Raw genomic sequence first — 7,415 nt, forward strand, 5'->3', positions numbered from 1 at the left:
TCTTCCTCTTCCTCTTCTTCCTCCTTTTCCTCCTCCTCCTCCTCCTCCTTCTTTTCTTCTTCCCTCTTCCCTCTTCCCTCTTCCCTCTTCCCTGTTCCCTCTTCCCTGTTCCCTCTTCCCTGTTCCCTGTTCCCTCTTCCCCCACCTCCCTCACCTCCCCCACCCTCTCTCTCTAGGGTCTTGGCAGTATAGTTGAAGCTGGCTTTGAACTTGGAATCCTTTGTCTTAGCCTTCTGAGCTCTGGTATTAGGGTTAAATTTTAGTTAAGAATCACTGTGTTGGAGTGACCTGGAAGAGAGAACCTCAGTTGAGGACTTGCCTTTATTAGAGTGGCTTGTGGGTATGTGTTTGGTGACTTTTTTTAATTTGTTAATTGACATAGGAAACCCCACTGTGGGTGGTGCTATCCTTAGGCAGGTGGGCTTGGGCTGTTAAAAAATAAAGTAGCTGAACAAGCCAGTAAGCAGAGTCCCCCTTCCATGGTCTCTACTTCAGGTCTTGACTCCAGGTCCCTCCCTTGAATTCCTGCCTTTACTATCCTGGACGATGGAGGTAAGCCTCTCCAAGGTGCTTTTGATCAGTGTTTTATCACAGCAACAGAAAGCAAAGCATGTATTAAAAAAAAAATAAGTTTTACACAAAGAGAACATAATTGTAATATTATCTGGATAAATTACTCATTCTTAAATTGAAGAGACTATTTCAGATTTTCTAAAGATTCACTAACACAAGGTCGGGAATGTTATGTGTGCATAAACTATTTGTGATAATACTTATATTCTTCTAACTTGTGTAGCCAGAATGGATTTCTGATCTGTTAATTCTGTATACTCATTTAATATGGCTAAGAAAACTTGAGTGAGCCTAAAAGGTTAAGTGCTTCTAATTATTCATAGACTAAGGTTAGAAACCAACTAGTTATCCTTTTTCTTCAGTGCTTTCTGGCTCAACAACAGGACTAGAGGATAGCATAAGTGTTCTGAAGTCAGTATTTGCAGATACCTGCTCTCTGCAAAGCTTTCTGGACAGAGAAGAAGTAACTTGAGTATACCAAAGCGAGGAACTAGAAGGACTGTCATATAATAGGAGTCTAGAAGAACACACAGCACAACAGGGAAAAGATGGTTTCTTTTCTATAGCAGGGTAACTTTGAATATCTAAAGTGAATTTATAAGCGTTTAAAGGCAAGACAAAGAATGAAGGATGTAATATGGCAACAAACAGGATATTTAAAAATGTGTATGTGCCAATTAGATAGGCTTTTTTAGGCAGGTCTATTTTTGTATTTTAGGATGCATCAAGCCTATTTGCAATCTTAATGGTTCCTCTGAAAATTTTGTAGGAGACTTAATTAAGGATTATTAATTACAGGTTGTAGTGATCAATTTGTCTTTTAGTGATATTTCAACATAATGATTAAGATTGTATTATATCAATATCCAGCGAAGGGTTTTCAGATCCTAAGTATTCATTTATGACTCCCTCTGGCAAACTACATGCTTGTGGGCTTAGGACACAAAGGAAGATAATTTCAGGAAAATTTCTCAGGTAATTCTTTTTTACTTTATATCCTTTTCCCACTTCCCAAAAGAGGCCTCAAAAGAAAAAAGAAGAAAAAAAATCAAACTAAAATACTCTACCAAAGGAAAGTTATTTGTCAAGAGTTAGATAATCAAGAAAGCTTTAAAGTAATGAATTTAAAGTGACTTTAACAACTGAAGTTAAGGGAGGATGGGCATAGCTCGAGTCATGGAGCAAGTGCCTGGCATGATCAAGGCACTGGATTTGGCTCTAAACATTTCCCACTCTAATCACCTTCAAGAAAATTGATGCATTTAGTAGGAGAAAAGATACAAAATAATTTTTCTCAGAGGAGGATGGAGGTGGTAAAAATGGAAGTAGGTTATGTTTATAGATAGGTGAAATTTATAACATAAAATTTGTGTAGTGAGTAAATTATAATACTAAAATGGTGGCTTTTTAAAGTAAATTTTATAAATAAAAAGTATTCAAACATAAGTGCTTAAGAGATGGTATCCTAGTTAATCTGTGAATAGATGAGGCAAAAAAAAATCTACCTTACAAGTTTGATTTTTGACTTGGAGAGGAGGATAAAACTTAAAAATAATTTTATATAAGTAAGCAAATTAAAATATAGATATAAAGTACTCTTGTAAAACAAAGTAGAGCCGGGCGTGGTGGCGCACGCCTTTCATTCCAGCACTTGGGAGGCAGAGGCAGGCGGATTTCTGAGTTCGAGGCCAGCCTGGTCTACAGAGTGAGTTCCAGGACAGCCAGGGCTACACAGAGAAACCCTGTCTTGAAAAACAAAAACAACAACAACAACAAAAAAAAACCCCAAAGTAGAGCAAGATAAAATCATTGAGTACTGGATGGCAGTTTTAAGTAGAGATTGAGAATGAGAATTCCCTTTCATAGAGCTATAATAATGATTTCTTATATGTACACATGATTTAAAACAAAAGTATTTTTTGTTAAATAATTTCTCCCATCCCCGCCTCCTCAAAGGATATGCCTAAGTCTTTATTCCTGGAAGTTGTGAATGGGACTTTTGATAATTTCTGCACATTTTAATTAAGGATTTCAGGTGAGGTCAGTTTGGATTAGGATGAAGTCTCAATACAATGAATGATAAGTCACTTTAGAAGAATGCAGAGCAGAGATTAAAGTTATACAAGCCATAAGCCAGTTAGCATACCTCGATCAGGTAAGGCTTCGCTTTTTAAGGCTGTTGGGAAGATAAGGTTATGCTCCTACTTTGATTTTAGACTTTTGACCTCCAGAGTTGTGAGACCAATTTTTTTTTTTTTTTTTTAAAACCTCATAGAGTCCATACAAGGCCCGAGCTGGCCTTAAGCTTGCTATATAGCCAAGTATGATTTTGAATTTCAACATGTACAACCACTGACTTATATATTGTGGGAATTAACTCAGGACTTCCAACATGTTAGGCATACTATCAGTTGAACTATATTCCAAACCCAAATTCTTTTAACTCAGCAAATTTGTATCTGTTGGTTATAGCAGCACATAAAACTAATGCAGACACATATATATTATTTTGTACCTTTCAGAATTTTTACTGTGAGAATCTTTTTACTGGTATGGATAGACTTTTTCTTTATTTAAAGATCTGCTTATTTTAAGTATATGTTTGCCTACATGTATGTATGTATGTACACCATGTACATGCAGTGTCCAAGGAAGTGAAGAGGGTATCAGGCTGGTTTTCTGGAACTGGATTATAGGTAATCTTGAGTCACTATCTGGGTGTTTGGAACTAAACCTGGGTCCTTTGCAAGAACAGCAAGTGTTCTTAACCATTGAGCCATTTCTCCAGCCCCAAGTTTTGTTCTTTTTAACAATTGAATAGTTTTTTCATTTATGCATATGATATCCATGTATGATAAGTCTTATGTTAATCTTTCTAGTCCTGTTACAAAGTATCTGAGATAAACAGTTTAAAAGGAGGAGAAGGTTGGGTTTTTTTTTTTTTTTTGGTTTTTTCAAGACAGGGTTTCTCTGTGTAGCTCTGGCTGTCCTGGAACTCACTTTGTAGACCAGACTGGTCTTGAACTCAGAAATCCGCCTGCCTCTGCCTCCCCAGTGCTGGGACTAAAGGCGTGCGCCACCACCGCCTGGCTGAGAAGGTTGTTTTGGTTTATGGTTGTAGGCTATGACCTTTTGGCTCATTTCCATTGGGGTTGTGGTGAGGCAGAAACATCATAGTGGATGCATTTGAATGAGGAGGTAATTACTTAATTTATGACATCTGAGAAGAGAAGTGAGCCAAGAAGAAACACGGTTCTTCTCTCCATTTTAAGGTTTCCTAGTAACCTCACTTCCTATTACCAGGCCCCATATGTTGAAGTTTTCACAGTTTACTGGTAGTGTTATCACCAGTAAAAGGGACTAAACCTTCAGCACTTGATCTTTTGTGGGACTATTTAAACATAGATTTTTAGCTCATCACGAAATTTTAATTTAAAAAAAAAAAACCCATATTTTTGTTGTTGCATCTTTTACATTTGTATTTGCTTGAGGAAGAATCTTAATATACAACCCAGACTAGCCTGCAACTCTGTGTAGCTTAAACTGGCCTCGAACCAACAATCCTTGTACTAGGATTTTATATATATATATATATATATATATATATATATATATATATATATAATACTAGGGTTGGCTGCACATTTACTTTTAGATCTTTGTTGTGTAAGTGCATTTCTCTCTTTTTTTTTTGTAAGTGCATTTCTGCTTATTCAATTCTTAGAAAAAATCTTGACAGATTCTGCTTAGGTTGCTTTCATAAAAACTCCTTTTTATGTTCCTACGTTCAGGTTGAGTGTTGCTCACTCAATATTATGAATCTTTAATTCATAATCCTATCAGATAGATGAGAAGTAGTGTATTCTGTTTGGTTTTACTTTTTCCCAGTTGGTAGAGGAATTAAATTCTGTTCAATGCTTGACCATAAAAAAAGCTTTTGAAAATGAAACTATAAGCAATTGACAGTTATTTTTATTAGTTTAACCACATATAAGAATGCTATTATTTCTTCCTTCCCTCCCTCTCCCTCCCTCCCTCCCTCCTCATGTGTTCCCTTCTTTGTCTCTGCCCTTTCTCTTTCTGTCTTCCTCTGTTCACTTTCTTTCTCTGCCCAAGACCTCCTTCCCAGATCCCAAATGAACTTCCTTTTATAATTAAAAAAAAGAAAGGACTACCATTACTAACAAAGGATATAACTCAGTGGAAGAACATGTGCATAGCTGTCTTCGTATTTCATTGCTGTGATGAGACACCTTGTCCAAGGCAACTCTTGTAAAGGAAAAATTTATTGTGGCTGGTTTATAGTTTCTGAGGTTTAGCCCATTATCATCATGGCAGGAAACATGGCAATGTCCAGGTAGACATGGTACTGGAGAAGGAGCTGAGAGTTGTGCATCTTGATCTGACTGACTGCAGCCAGGAGAGACAACTATGTTTCACACTGGGCAGAGATTGCCTTACCCAATGTGAGACACTTGCCTTGCCTTTACAGTGACACACTTCTCTAACAAGGTGGGAGTGGGTAGGTGGGTGAGGGAGTGCCCTCATAGAGTTAGGGGGAGGGGAGATAGGATAGGGGGTTTTCAGATGGGAGACCTGGAAAGAGGATAACATTTGAAATGTAAATAAAGAAAGTATCCAATAAAAAAACAATTCTTCCTCTGTTATCTTAGACTAATGTCTGCTGATCTTCACGTCTGTGAAAGGGCTTGGTTTTTAATAGTCTCTGCATATAGTTATTCTAATAAATAGTTTGCTTGTTCTAGAATATTCTATGGGTTTTGTGAATTTCATTTTAAATATATTATGTGTATGTGTATGTATGTTGTGGAATGCTACAGTATTCAAGTATCATTTTCTGTACTTTTATATAGCTGTAATATATGTATAATCACACTCATATTCCTACCCCTATTCTGCATTTATTTATTTATTTATTTATTTATTTATTTATTTATTTATTTATGGTTTGTTTGTTTCAAGACAGGGTTTCTTTGTATAGCCCTGGCTGTCTTGGAACTCACTTGATAAATCAGGCTGGCCTCGAACTCACATAAATCCACCTGCCTTTCTATCGTGAGTGTTGAGATTAAAGTCATGTGCTACCTCTGCTTGGCCAGTTTTACTTTGAGAATAGGGTCTTGCTATATAGCTTGGGACAGCTTAGACTCATTGTGTACTTCATTTTGTCCTTGAACTCATGATCCTTCTCTTCCTTCCAGTGTACTGCTATACGTGAGCTGGAAAAAAAATTGTCTTTCTCACTTAAAAAAAGTCTCTACAGAAGAAAGAGAATGAAAAATGATACTGCCTTAGTTAAATAAGAAAATAAAAACACTTTGGAATTGGCTATGATATGACAGGTTACCTAATGAAAGCAAAGGAATCAGTTAGCTTTTTAAAGTTTCTGTCTTAATATTAGTCTACTGTATATATAGTCATGGGATGATAAGGAAATGCACTAGACTTTTGTTTTTGTTTTTTGTTTTTCAGACAGAATTTCTCAGTGTAGACTTGGCCTCTAATTAACAGAGATCCACCTACATTTTGCTCCTGAGTGCTGGAATTAATGGCACATGACACTACTACCCGACTGACCAGTGTTTTTATATTGACATAATTGATTTTCTGGGTAAACATTAAAAATAGTTAAGATAATGTAGAAATAATCACAGCCAGGCATTATCCTCCTCTAAAACCAAGTGAGTTACTTAGGAATGTAAAGAGATTATTTTTAAAGATTTGATTTTTCCCATTGTTCTTGCCCCCTACTTTTTTCCTGACAGTAGAAAGGAAAATATTCTTTTTTTGTTTTGTTTATTTGTTTGTTTGTTTTTCGAGACAGGGTTTCTCTGTATTGCCCTGGCTGTCCTGGAACTCACTCTGTAGACCAGGCTGGCCTCGAACTCAGAAATCTGCCTGCCTCTGCCTCCCAAGTGCTGGGATTAGAGGCCTGCGCCACCACTGCCCGGCTGTTCTTTTCAGCCCTGTACAAGGTTTTTATGGGAAACTACTATAATTTTCTCTGCTATATATATGGTTTAAAATAATAAGAACTCAAAAAGATGGTTTCTTTATATATTTATTTAGTATTAGATGATATGAAACAGAATTCTAAGAAGAAAGGGTTGTACCTTGAGTGAATAAGAGGTCATCAAGAAAAATTAATTTTCAGTTATCTTAGGAATCAATAGGTACTCTTGTATGGCTGTGTTAGTCAGTAGTTCTTAGGAATTGACTGAAACCTAATAGTATTAGAAGACGCGAGAGTTAACAGGTTTAAGTACTGGCTTTTTTACTTTCAGATTTAGGCCATCGCCTTCTTATATCCTCTATAAGTTAAATATAGTTAAATTTTTCTGTAAATTACAAAAGATAGCTGTGATTGGAGAATATATCTGAAAGTATTTTATAAGTGACATAGTTTATGTCAACTTCAAACAAACGTAGAAATACCTGGGTGTAGAAATGTCAGTGCTGGTGAGATAGCTCAAGGATTAAAGGGCACTACTCTTTCAGAGGATCTGAGTTTAGTTCCCAACACTCACATGACCACTCATAACTGTCTGTAACTCTAGAACCAGGGACTTCAATGCTCTCTTCCCAGGTTTCTGCATGCATATGGTGCACATATCTCACACAAACCACATACATACATACATTAAAAAAAAGATAAGGCCGGGCGTGGTGGCGCATGCCTTTAATCCCAGCACTCGGGAGGCAGAGGTAGGCGAATTTCTGAGTTCGAGGCCAGCCTGGTCTACAAAGTGAGTTCCAGGACAGCCAGGGCTATACAGAGAAACCCTGTCTCGAAAAACAAAAAAAATAAAATAAAATAAAAT

At 36.7% G+C, this 7,415-nt stretch overlaps 1 protein-coding gene across 5 annotated transcripts in view; it reads left to right on the forward strand.

Annotated features, from left to right (window-relative positions):
* Positions 1-7,415, forward strand: part of Stag1 (stromal antigen 1) — a 305,967-nt gene that overhangs the window by 23,948 nt on the left and 274,604 nt on the right. For 2 of the 5 annotated variants that reach the window (XM_029543700.1, XM_029543699.1), the window contains exon 3: positions 496-552. The exons of the other annotated variants lie outside the window; for them this stretch is intronic. The gene's annotated coding sequence lies outside the window, so the exon portion shown is untranslated. The remainder of the gene's footprint in view (positions 1-495; positions 553-7,415) is intronic. 5 annotated transcript variants of the gene reach the window in all.

Source organism: Mus pahari, chromosome 10 (genome assembly GCF_900095145.1).
Source record: "Mus pahari chromosome 10, PAHARI_EIJ_v1.1, whole genome shotgun sequence".
NCBI classification, from domain to species: domain Eukaryota; kingdom Metazoa; phylum Chordata; class Mammalia; order Rodentia; family Muridae; genus Mus; species Mus pahari.